The sequence below is a fragment of the Lactuca serriola genome, chromosome 4 (assembly GCF_051521515.1).
Source record: "Lactuca serriola cultivar US96UC23 chromosome 4, Lser_US96UC23_V15, whole genome shotgun sequence".
In the NCBI taxonomy this organism is placed as follows: domain Eukaryota; kingdom Viridiplantae; phylum Streptophyta; class Magnoliopsida; order Asterales; family Asteraceae; genus Lactuca; species Lactuca serriola.
The window spans coordinates 140,985,262-140,997,849 of NC_136411.1; positions in this window are offsets into that span (position 1 = coordinate 140,985,262).

Consider the following 12,588-nt stretch of genomic DNA (forward strand, 5'->3'; position numbering starts at 1 on the left):
ATGTGATTGTTTACGAGTGTCAGATGGTGCGTGTTTGGACCCCAAGTGGGGGAGAGTTGCTGGTCCATAATGAGGGCCCTCAGTGCGGGCCAATCCTATGCTCAGCTGCTAGGGAAAGACACTATCTTCATCAAGTTTGTTCTGGTTTCATCGCCTATGTTATGGATACCCGAGAGAAGGGTAACGCAACGATAGATGATGTGTTGATTGTATGGGAGTACCTAAATGTGATTCCAGAGGATTTGCGTGGAGTGCCTCTGGAGAGGCAGGTGGAATTCTGGATTGACTTAGTTCCTGGTGCGGCTCCGATAGCCAAATCACCATATCAGTTAGCCCCACTAAAGATGCAGGAGTTGTCTACACAGCTGCACGAGCTATTAGACAAGGGGTTCATCCGACCAAGTAGTTTGCCTTAGGAAGCGTCGATCTGGTTTGTGAAAAAGAAGAATGGATCGTATAGGATGTGTATTCACTACCTGGAGCTAGATAAGCTAACGGTAAGAACCATTATCCACTCCCGAGGATTGATGGGTTCTTTTACTAGCTTTAGGGTGCATCTTGGTTTTCCGAGATTGATCATCGTTCAGGTTATCTTCAGATGAGAGTTAGAAAGGACAATGTGAAGATAAACGGCCTTCCGGACTTGTTATGGTCATTACGAGTTCGTGGTGATGCCCTTTAGGCTGACCAATTCTCCAGCCATATTCATTGATCTCATAAACTACATTTGTCGACCAATGTTGGATCGGTTTGTGATTATATTCATCAACGAAATCCTGGTCTATTCCAAGACCTAGGAGCTGCATTATGAGCCCTTAAGAGAGCTATTAGAGACCTTGAGAAAGGAGGGATGTATGCAAAGTTCTCCAAGTATGATTTCTGGTTGCATGTGGTACAGTTTCTGGATCACCATGTCAACCAAAATGGTATTCTGGTCAATCCGGTCAAGGTCGAGGCCGTAATGAGGTGGGAGGTTCCGAGGTCTCCATCCAAGATTCGGAGTTTTCTTGGGTTGGCGGGTTATTACTGGAGATTCATTCAAGATTTCTCCAAGATAGTGGTTTTTTCTTACTCGACCGCAAAAGAAGACTGTCAATTCTCATTGGGGGCCGAAGAAGTAGGCAACGTTTAAGACCCTAATACAGAGATTGTGCGAGGCACCGATTCGGACACTGTCGGAGGGTGTTGAGGATTTTGTGGTTTATTGTGATGTGTCTATCATGGGATTGGGCTTGATTTTGATGCAGAGGGGTCATGTTATTGCTTGCGCATCGAGGAAGCTGAAGCCTCATGATGCGAATTATCCAACGCATGATTTCGAGCCCGGGACTATGGTTTTCGCCCTCAAGATTTTTTGACATTACCTCTATGGGATCCGCTATACTATTTACACAAATCACAAGATCCTAAGGTATTTGATGGATCAACTGAATCTGAATATCAGGCAACGTTGGTGGTTGGATGTGATGATGGATTATGATTGTGAGATCCTTTACCATCTAGAGAGGGCCAATGTGATGCCTGATTCTCTCAGTCGTAAGGCGGTCATGACACTTATCAGGGATATCTATATGAGGATGAAAGTGATTGCTCCACTCTTAGAACAAATTCAAGAGGCTCGGTTTGAGGCTATAAAGGAAGATCACCGAAAGAGTGAGCGTATACTGGTTCAGGTGGCTTCCTTCGATTTTGATATTTAGGGTTTATTGATTCTCTATCGAAGAGTGTAGGTTCCATATTGGGGAGGTGTGTGCCAGGATCTGATGGAGGAGGCGAACAAATCGATATTCTCCATTCATTCTGGGGCGGCGAAGATGTATAGAGATCTCAGTCCTGATTATTGGTGGCACTACATGAAGCAGGACATAACCGAGTATGTAGAGAGGTGCTTGACATGCAGGAAAGTGAAGGCCGAACATCAGCAGCCTCAAGGAAAGATGTAAGTGGTAGACATTCCTGTTTAGAAATCGGAAGAGATTACCATGGACTTCATTACGAAGTTTCCTCGGTCAATGCGTGGATTTTATTCGATTTAGGTCATTATGGATTGATTGACCAAGAGCGCACACTTTATTCCGATTCATGAGAGTATCTTGGTGGAGAATTTGGCTGACATTTATATTAGGGAGGTGGTGGCATGACATAGGGTTCCGGTTTTGGTAGTTTCAAACAGGGATGTCTGGTTTACTTCCATGTTTTGGAAAAGGTTCCATGAGGAGTTGGGTACTCGTCTGCATTTCAGCACGACCTTTCACCCACAGATGGATGGTCATAGCGAGCAAACCATCCGATCATTGGAGGATATGCTGCGGGCATGTGCTTTGGATTTCAGCGGTTGCTGGGATACATATCTTCCTTTAGTGAATTTTTTGTATAGAAATAGTTATCACGCCAGCATCGATCGACCTCTTTTTAAGATGCTCTACGGTAGGAAATGTAGGACCCTGATATCCTGGGGCGATGCCCCTCAGCGAGTCATGTGGAGTAACGAAGTGTTACTCAAGACTACCGAGTTGATTCAGCAGGTTCGGAGTAGACTTCAGACAGATCAAAGTCGGCATAGGATTTACGCCGACAAGAGTCGATCATACCTAGTGTTCCAGGTTGGGGATGAGGTTCTCCTGACGGTGTCACCTTGGTAACCTGTCATCCTATTCAAGAAGCGGGGCTAGTTGTCCCCCAAGTATATCGGTTCTTCTAGGGTTGTAGCCCGGGTAGGCTAGGTAGCATATCGGTTGGATCTTCTGGAGGAACTCAGTTAGATTCACAATACTTTTCATGTCTCTTAGGTACGAAAGTATTTGGTTGATGATTCCGGAGTGGTTCTATTGGAGGATATTCAAGTGGTTGAGTGAATAAACTACATTAAGAGATCGGTAGCGATCCTCGACAGGAAGACGAAGACCTTGAGGAACAAGGTTGTTGAGTTGGTAAAGGTGTAGTGTAATCACTGCAAGGGTTCATAATAGATGTGAGAGCCGGAGGATGAGATGATGGAGCATTACCCAGAGTTATTTCCGGCAGCGGACTTTGAGGACGAAGTCTGATTCAAGTGGGGGAGAATAACAATGCCTGAGTCGCTAGGCATGAAATTGATCTCATACTGTTTTCAACTCAATTAAAGGGGGTAAATGGTTTTGTGAGTATGTTCGGCGTACATTAGGTACTCAATTCAGGGGCAAATCCTAATTTTTAGGTTTTTCCCCCTATTTAAGTCCTTATGTTTTTCAAGTACATCACCATTTAGCATCCATTGCTTTTTAGTGATAATTTCGAAACCCTAACCATCTTGAGTGCATTTTGAGCTTACTTAGAGTGTGTGGGTGTTCTTTTGTGGTTTTAAAGAAGAATGAAGTTTGTGGAGAAGAAAAGGAGAAGAAGGATCTTGTAAATCCAGAGTTTGTGCATCATTTCTAGCCAATTGAAGGTATAAAGTCTGAAACTTTTTCATTCTAAGGTTAGATCTCGACTTAAGGAAGATTTTAGCATTTTATGGTCCCACAACTTGATCTTTTGGAGAATATGCCACTCCAGAGCCTTTAAGTTGTCCTTTTGGACTTTTAGGAGTGCATGGAGTCATAAAAATCATATCTTAGAGGTTAAGACTCAACCATGCATGTGTTGGTGACCACCTAAGAGAGTTAGAGGGCTTAATTCATGGATTGATTCCTAATAAGGCATGTAAAAGGATAAAGTTTGCAACTTTATGGGTTAAGACACTATTATGAGCTTGGATCTAAGTCTAAACGTTAGGGCTTAATGGATTAAGTCGTAGGTGCAATTTTGGGCTGACTGACCAGTACTCTAGGCTTACCCTAAAGTACGCTACGGGTACTGGGCCAGTGCCCCGATTTCGTGTCATCAGCATACGCGGGGCGTACGATCCATGTACCACCCGCGTACCCAGTCTGTGGACTTAGGAGATTTTTTGGGCTCCAGTATTATTGGGCCTTTGACTTTTTTATGGTTGGGCATCATGCACACCTGTTGTAGCAATGTATTTGTAGGCTTTAGGCCATGTTGGCTGCTCATGGTCGATATTGAGCCTTTAACGCCTTATAGTTGAGCTTAGATGCCTTTCTGTACTTGTATGGATTTGGGCCTTGGTGGGAGGGAGGCTCAATGAGGCAAGGGTGAAGAAACCTTTATTGCCTTAAAGTCAAGAATGAGGGTTTGGACTTTCGGGTTAGAATATTGGCGTAATTTCTAGTTAAGGTTTTGTACTTGTGCTCTAAAGAGAGCATTTCACAAGTCATTCGCTGAGTGCGAGTTGATACCATTAGGTTGAGGTGAGTTTCCTTCAATGTATCTGTGGGTAGAAGGCAACAAATTCCGACCCACTAGTTTATGTTGTAGTGTGATGGTTGACTTCATGACAACTGTCAGTTATGCCTATGTATTATTGGTTATGTGATTATTCGTTATGATATTATATGGTAGTGGTCAGGGGTGAAATACACCAGGTATCCGGTTGAAATAGACCAAAGGTGATTGCAAGCACCCATATATGCTTGACTATATCCGATTGAAATAGACCGAAGGGGATTGTAAGCACCCATACATGTTTGACTGTATCCCATTTAAATAGACCGAAGGGGATTACAAGCACCCATGTATGTTTGCCAGTATGTTTATGTGGTATGAGGTATTTTAGGGGAACTCACTAAGCTTTGTGTTTATAATTTTCAATTTCTGTTTCAGGTACTTCCAGTTCGAAGGGGAAGGGCCTGGCGTGATTGCACCGCATGACCCTATGGTTTCCGTATTTGAGATTTTGGTAATTTATACTCTGATAACATGTTTTTGTGTTCTACTTTTGAGTATTTTAATATTAGTATCGGATGATCTGAATGAATTTTAAAACAAAATTTTATCCTTATTTTTTGGTTGTTACAACATCCTAGGCTCTCCTAGATTGTTGACCTCACCTTGCCATCATCTGCTGAAGTACTCCCAATAGTGCTGGTTAACTACTTCATGAATACAATCACACGCAAGAAAGATTAGGTAATCCTTCGAGCAAACGACTCATCCTTACAACTGTTTGACTTAAATGAGAGCTGCGTAGTAGGGTCAAATCCGTCAGTCTGAGATTATTTATGTTGGATTAGGTATCTAAGCCATAACTATAATTGGTATAAAATTGAATTGATAGTAATACAGTCCTTTTGGGTTTCCCTCAAACCTAGCAATTGGACATGGCAACTTTTAAGGAGAGAGAGAGAGAGAGTGTGTGTGTGTGTGTGTGTGAGAGAGAGAGACTAATTTATTATGTGATTAATAAATTGAAATAAATCATTTATTAATGTATTATGAAAATAATATATTAATTAGAAATCATATTATTTAATAAATAATAAATCAGAAATTAATTAAAATTATCTTTTGGATTAATTGCATTAATATGCATGGACTGTTTGGTTATTTATTGAAAGTTGAAGAAGGAAGGCCCAAGGACCTTGTTGGATGATGTGGACGAAAGTCACTTGGTCAAGCCCAAGAGTTTTTGTGCAAGCCCCTTAGATAAGGGGAATGGGCTACTTGGCCACCAAGCAAAGGATCTAGGGCATATCCCCTTAACCCTAGCTTTGACACCAAGTTTCCTCAATTATATAAGGACTCCCTAGCCCCTTATTTTCGTCCATGCCTTTCTTTTAAGAGCCTTGGACAAAATCTTGGCTCTCTTCTCCTCTCTATATAGTTTTCCTCTTGCTAGTTTGGGTGTGATTCCACTAGAGGAATGACACTTGTGGTGCTTGCTTCCAAGAGATCAACAAAGAATAATTCTAGTTGTTTGCTATAACCACTAAAAGATATGTAACCCTAAACATTTTCTTTAGTAATTTCAAAAATTACCTAGGGTTCTTAAGGTTTCTTTTTGATGTTCTTAGTTATAGGTTCAATAGAGAAAAAATAGATGCTTATGAGGGTTTAATGCATACTTAAGAGTTTAAGTTGGTTTGTTTTGCATTAACCCCATCAGGGGTATTAGAGCGCTAGGTTTGTTTTAAATTGAATTTGCTATAATTGTTGAATTTGATCAAATTAGTCTTTATGGAAATTAAAACCTATAGGGCAACAAATTACGAAATTTGATTCGGGTTTCTTTCCCCCTATGTTTCAAAATTAGGTTTAGGGTTTTGAAACCCTAACTCTCCTCCCCAAGAAATTTGAAATTAAGTTAAGGATTTGAATCCCTTACCTTCCTCCCCAAGATTTCAAAAATATGGCTAGATTTTAGGGTTTGCAACATTTGGTAAGTGTTATTTGACTTGCCTAATATGAAATAATAAAAATTGGAATAAATCCTATATCCTATTTTCGATAATTAGAGGGTAAGGATTATGATTAAATTATTTGATTAATTTAATTAGATAATCCTAATTTATTTAATTTATTTAATTAATTATGAATTAAAAGATAATAATTAAATCATTATTGATTTATTTTAAATTTAACTAATTAGATATTAATTTTGAAATTTAAAATATAAAAACTAGTATTTTGAAAAAAGTTTAAAATACACCTTATACTAAATGTATAATTAAAAGTTTAATAACTACTATATGTATACAACTAATTCAGTTGAACCACTAATACGCCTCATTCACGAAGCTAGTCTATAAGCGTATAAGGAAACTGCCTATAAAATGGTAGTTGAATGGGTGTCCAATCTCACCTGCTTCCTTGATTAGTGGAGGGTCGTTAGCCGAACGGTTTTGATATGCCAATTGATTCTCATTAATAGTATAATGATATTAAAAATTACCAGAACCTTCTTTTATTAAAATCCCAAATCTAGTTACTTTAGGAAAAATGTTAAAAGTATGCTAATCCATGAAAACACACATCATGCGCTATATGTAGTTAGTGGAGCATGTGTGGTTAATTGGCACACTAATTGGAATATAAAGAGATATGGTGGGAATATCGATAATTATCATTGTTGATGGAGCGCGTGTGGTTAACCGACACATCCATGTGAGATGATTAAGGACATCAAAGTTTCCAAGCGGGTTTGCATGGTTATACACATCTCGTTTGTGATCCTCGACATCCCATTCATAAAAGTGAGAGCATAATATAAAATTAAATATGCCATTGATATGAACCAATGAATCTTAAAAGATCTAGGAGTTTCATTAGATTGGAATTGGTAAAAGCCTTACCTACCTAAAATAGATTCAAATTTGATTACGATATCCCTCTTCAACGTTCGAATCGAAAGTATGGATCCTAGCCTTAAGTTAAAATTTATTGGTTAATAATTAATGATTAAAATCAACTAACTTGATTCTCTTTTCTCCCATTATATATGTCGAGTCAAGACAACAATGGTATTCCTTGTTCTTTTGGAAATGGTTTTCCTCTTTCTTCTAAACATGATCTTCCACTTTCTGATCATGGTGAAAATGTTTTCTCTTTTTCAGGAAATGGTGGAACTGGACGTCATGCTTCTTCAACTCTTCCACCTCCTCCTCCAGTGACTCTCCCAACATCACATTTTCCTCGAATTGAAAGATATGAAACTACTCAAGCCCTATTGCCATGTAGACATCAAGATGGAAATTATCTGTGTACGCATGTTCCAGAAATGAAATCGTACATCGACAAATTAGATAGAATGGTTGTCCTTTTCCCAAGGGAGCAAGCCATTGATTTGGTTCTTCTTTCTCTACCTAAGGCGTATGATTAGTTCATTGAGAACTTTCATATGAGGGATATCGACATGACCCTTATTGATCTAACCCAAATGTTAATTGTTGCCAAAGAAAAAAATGCTTAAGAGTACATCTGAAGTCGAAGAAACAAATTTCTCTTCCCAAAGGAAAGGGATTAAACCGTTTGATCGTATGGTAAAGAGAAAGGCTAGTTCTGAGATCGTTTGAGATAGTTCCATGTGTTAACCCTAAACAGTCCATATGTTTCTATTGCCAATTAAAGGGAGATTGGCTGCGAAGCTGCCCAAAGTACTTGAAAGATCTCCAAGATATTGAAGTCAAGTTGTGTGATTCTACTTCAGGTACATTCCTTATCTAATTCCATTATTCCTATTCATAGACTCTTAATACATGATGTGGTGATTATATTTTGATATTATTGTTGAATCTGAAAGAAAGAAGGAAGCTTATAAGAGTGAGCTAAATCTAATCGTGACATATGGACTTCAGTTGCATGGTTCGATGATCAAAATTTGGAGCTACTGCTTAGGAGTTATGATAAATGAATAGATTGTTACTACACGTCGAAGATGTCTAGTTTTCATTTTATGCTTTGTAAGGATAAGTTCCATTTTTTGTTTATTTTTAATAAAAGTGAAATTTTGGTTTATTTGGTTGCTTCATTTTATACATTTCCTTACAATGGAATTTATGAAAGTGCTGGTTATATTTCTTTTATTAGTAATGTTAATTGTGGATTTGATTCTTATGATATCGCTTGTGGTATTGTCATAATTAACTAAGTGATAATGAATTCTCATCACCCAAGTTTCAATTGGATAGAAACTTGGAATCATGCAATCTGAATTACGTGATGTATGAGAATCTTGATCGTTGGAAAATTGTGACTAATTCATTGATCATATGTTTATGTACGTCAGGTGAAGGACAAATGGATTTATTTCATGTTGATGTAGACTCTTCAGATCCACCACAAAGGATGATAACTCTATTCGTCATGAGTTAATGATGTTTCAGTAAATATGGTTGTGTTTATAAGATTAAGCATAATTCTAATTCTTTGAAAAGGATTCAAAGAGCAGCAGAACGAATATGAAGAATCTAATAGGCAGAAAGATAAGAGTTTCTCTGATCTGAAAGGAAAAGAGAGTACTTCAGCATCATGTTTTATGAACATCCTAAGAATTGTGGAACTATATCACAATTGATCCTCGAAGAACATCTTAGTGCAATGATATGATGAAGAAGATGAATCTGATATTGTTGAAATGGTTAAATCGAGAGATGAGTCATACTTCGATTCCAATCTAGTTTTAGAGCCATACTTTAGTTACTACAGATCGTAACTTGAAGAACTAATTTTGTTCTAAGTAGGTTTACGACACCTCGTGAAATGTGTAGTAATAATTCTTTCTTACTCTAGCACATTTGGAATTGGAAGTTGTGATGTTTTGGTTTAAACAAAGGAAGAACTAATACCAATTCCATGAAGTGTGTCTTGTCGGGAATCCACATTAACTTTTGAATATTTGTTTTAGTTCGCCAAGGAATGTTCCTTAAGAGGGAAACTTATATGTCAAGAAGTCAGTAGGTGTCTTATTGATCTTGAGAGTTTCAGGAGCCAATCGACAATGAACCTTTTTAGTTATCACTAGCACACAATTTGAGGTTGATAAGTTGTCATCTTCAGTTGACACAGTCTTGTTTCTGTGCACATTCTAGTTGAGTTGGCAATGCTTATGAGTTCTATGGTTCTCATTTGACTGCAAAAGCAAATCATGTTGGTTAGTAAAAGTACATTGATCAATATGGGTGAGCTGCTTAACAACATGAAAGCACTGGTAGGCTCTTGTTCTACCAAAGGGCAAGAAATTGAGAATAACGAAGTTCATTCCATGAAGGAAAGCTAAATTTGAATTTGGTTTTGTCCTAAACCTTGTCTTATGATTGTAGGTTGGAAATGATAGATTCACATGGATGGGAACGTATACACCATAAAATCTAAGTGGAAAAAGTTTTCTCTCTAATTTTTGAGAATAATTGTGAGGAAACACTTTCCCTAGTAGATTTTGAGTAAACACTTTTACAAGGTCTTTCTATGAGACATAATCAATCGAGTCCCATATGCTTCGGATACAAGATCGACTTCATATTCTATAATATTCACATGTTCTGATTTTTCCTAATGCCTTGGGCATTGAGAGGTAAAAGGACTAGAACTTTGTGTAACAAAAGTTGTTAAACAACTGTGAAGAACATTCTAAGCTTAAACCAAAGGATTAGTTGCTTGTAGACAATTGGAAGTATGGTATTGTTTAGAAGGACTATAGTGACATGTTTTAGATTGGAATGATTCTCAATCAAAATTGAGGTTCATATAGAATATAGAAATGTTTCCATAGTGGGAGTGAATTATTAAAATCTACATGTGAGTTGGGAAGTTTAATACAAGAAAGGTGTTCAAGGAGTGTACCTTGAAATTTGATACTTCATTTTCATGGAATTGTTTTCAGAGACAAAGTTCCAATAGAACATTTTGTAATGTAATTGGATAACTCTCTGTGACTTTGAAGCGTTGACATCTCAGAAGGACAATGCATCTAAGGTTCGAATTCTAACACATTTTAAGTAGTGACAAGAATTTGGAGCTGTGAAATGAGCATCATTGAGATAGTATCCAGTCGATCTGTTCAAAAAGGAAGGGACGTAAAGAAACATAGTATGTATATTTATAACATAGCATGACTGATGTTTATTTCAATCGGTTAGTTGATTACTCGAAACATTATACAATGAATAAAGTCTTAATTAATATGGTGTTTAAATAATAAGAGTTTTATTTATATTCAATAGTTTTGAGACCATAGTTAATTAGGTTATTGTTGTGTTTCACGTTTCATGTTTTACTTCCTGAATAATTTTATCATTCGAAACTCCATAGTCGCTCATACTTTTGGAAGTATGTAGTGAAATAAGACTATCATGAATTGAATTGTAGATTGTCTATGGAGATTAGACATTGCAATGGTTGCTACAATATTCATGAGTACTTGGGACATGAGGATTCTGAGTATTGAATAAACCCACTCTTAGAGAATTACTTCATGGATTGTATCATCAGTAATTCTGAGACGATAATATCTTATATTTTTGAAACGGAGATATATGAGTTGTGGTTTACAAGTTGGTTGTGCACTAATAATACGTAAACATATCAGTAACTTGATGTTATAAAACCTACTGTTTTGCATGATTTTATGAGTAAATAGTGAAAGAATATAAGTCAAATTTTATTCTTTCCTTTTGCCCTATCGAGAAAAGCGACATATTTGCGCCCCTCGGTGGTTTGATGTTGACTTACAAGTGCTAGGCCTAGCCAAGGCTAAATTGATGTGTTCGACTAGAAGTCTTATGTCATCATAATAAATCAAAAACTGGGAAACGAAAATTGGAAAATGAGATTGAATATAATCTATGTCTCATGTCCGTACGATATCTTGTAGAACGGAGGAATATTTAACCACTTATCTTAGGACTCGTAACTGACTGGGTCAGCGTTGGGCAGCAACTTTTAGAAGCTACAATTTGATGATCGATTCAGAAGTTATACTGGGAATTATAGTTATAGAGTAATCCAAGTGGAAGACTGTTGGATTAGGTGTCGAATCCCATAACTATAATTTGTATAAACTTGAATGGATATTAGCACAATCCTTTTGGTTTACCCTCAAACCTGGCAATTGGAAAAGGTTGAATTTTAGAGAGAGAGATTAATTTATTATGTGATTAATAAATTGAAATAAATGATTTATTAATGTATTATGAGAATAATATATTAATTAGAAATCATATTATTTAATAAATAATTAATCAAAAATTAATTGGAACTGATTTTTGGATTAGTTGGATTAATTAAAAGTGTAGGAACTGTTTGGTTATTTATTGAAAGTGGAAGAAGGAAGGCCCAAGGAGCTCGTTGGAGGAGGTGGACATAAATCACCTGGTCAAGCCCAAGAGTTTTCATCCAAGCTCTTGGATAAAGGGAATGTGCTTCTTGGTCACCAAGCAAAGGATCTGGGGCATATCCCCTTTAACCTATCTTTGGCACCAAGTCTCCTCAACTATATATGGTGTCCATAGTCCCTTAATTTCGTCCATGCCTTTCTTCTAAGAGCCTTAGATGAAGTCTTAGCTCTCTTCTCCTATCTTTATAGTTTTCCTATTGCTAGTCTGGGTGTCATTCCATTAGAGGCATGACACTTGTGGTGCTTGCTTCCAAGAGATCAACAAAGGAGGATTCTAGTTGTTTTCTATGACAAGTAAAAGATATGTAACCCTAAACCATTTCTTTAGTAATTTCAAAAATTACCTTGGGTTCTTATGGTTTCTTTTTGATGTTCTTAGTTATGGGTTCAATAGAGAAAACATAGATCCTTATTAGGGTTGCATGCACACTTAAGAGTTTAAGTTTATTGGTTTTGCATAAAACCCATCGATTTAACCTATACAACATGTGACTTAACATATTCTCTAAATAGTTAACTCACATCATCAAGAGTCCCATAAATTACAAAGTAAGCAACATTCATGTAGTAACCCTCCAAGCCACAACCAAACAGAGGACATCTCAAGCTTACTTCCTTCCAAGAAATATTCCAAATCTAGTATAACATCCAATTATACTTAGGCTACAAGGCATCACATATCAGGCCAATCCATCTAATCATCTGAAATTCATACTAAAATGCAATTCTAAAAGGTCAAACAATCAGACATACAATGTAATCTCTCTTAGTCATGAAATTATGAGCAGATCCTTAGCCCTAATCTATCATGCAATTCTCATAACATATAACATAACAAACATGTATGGGTATTATGGGAATCACTTAATTGAGCTCGACTG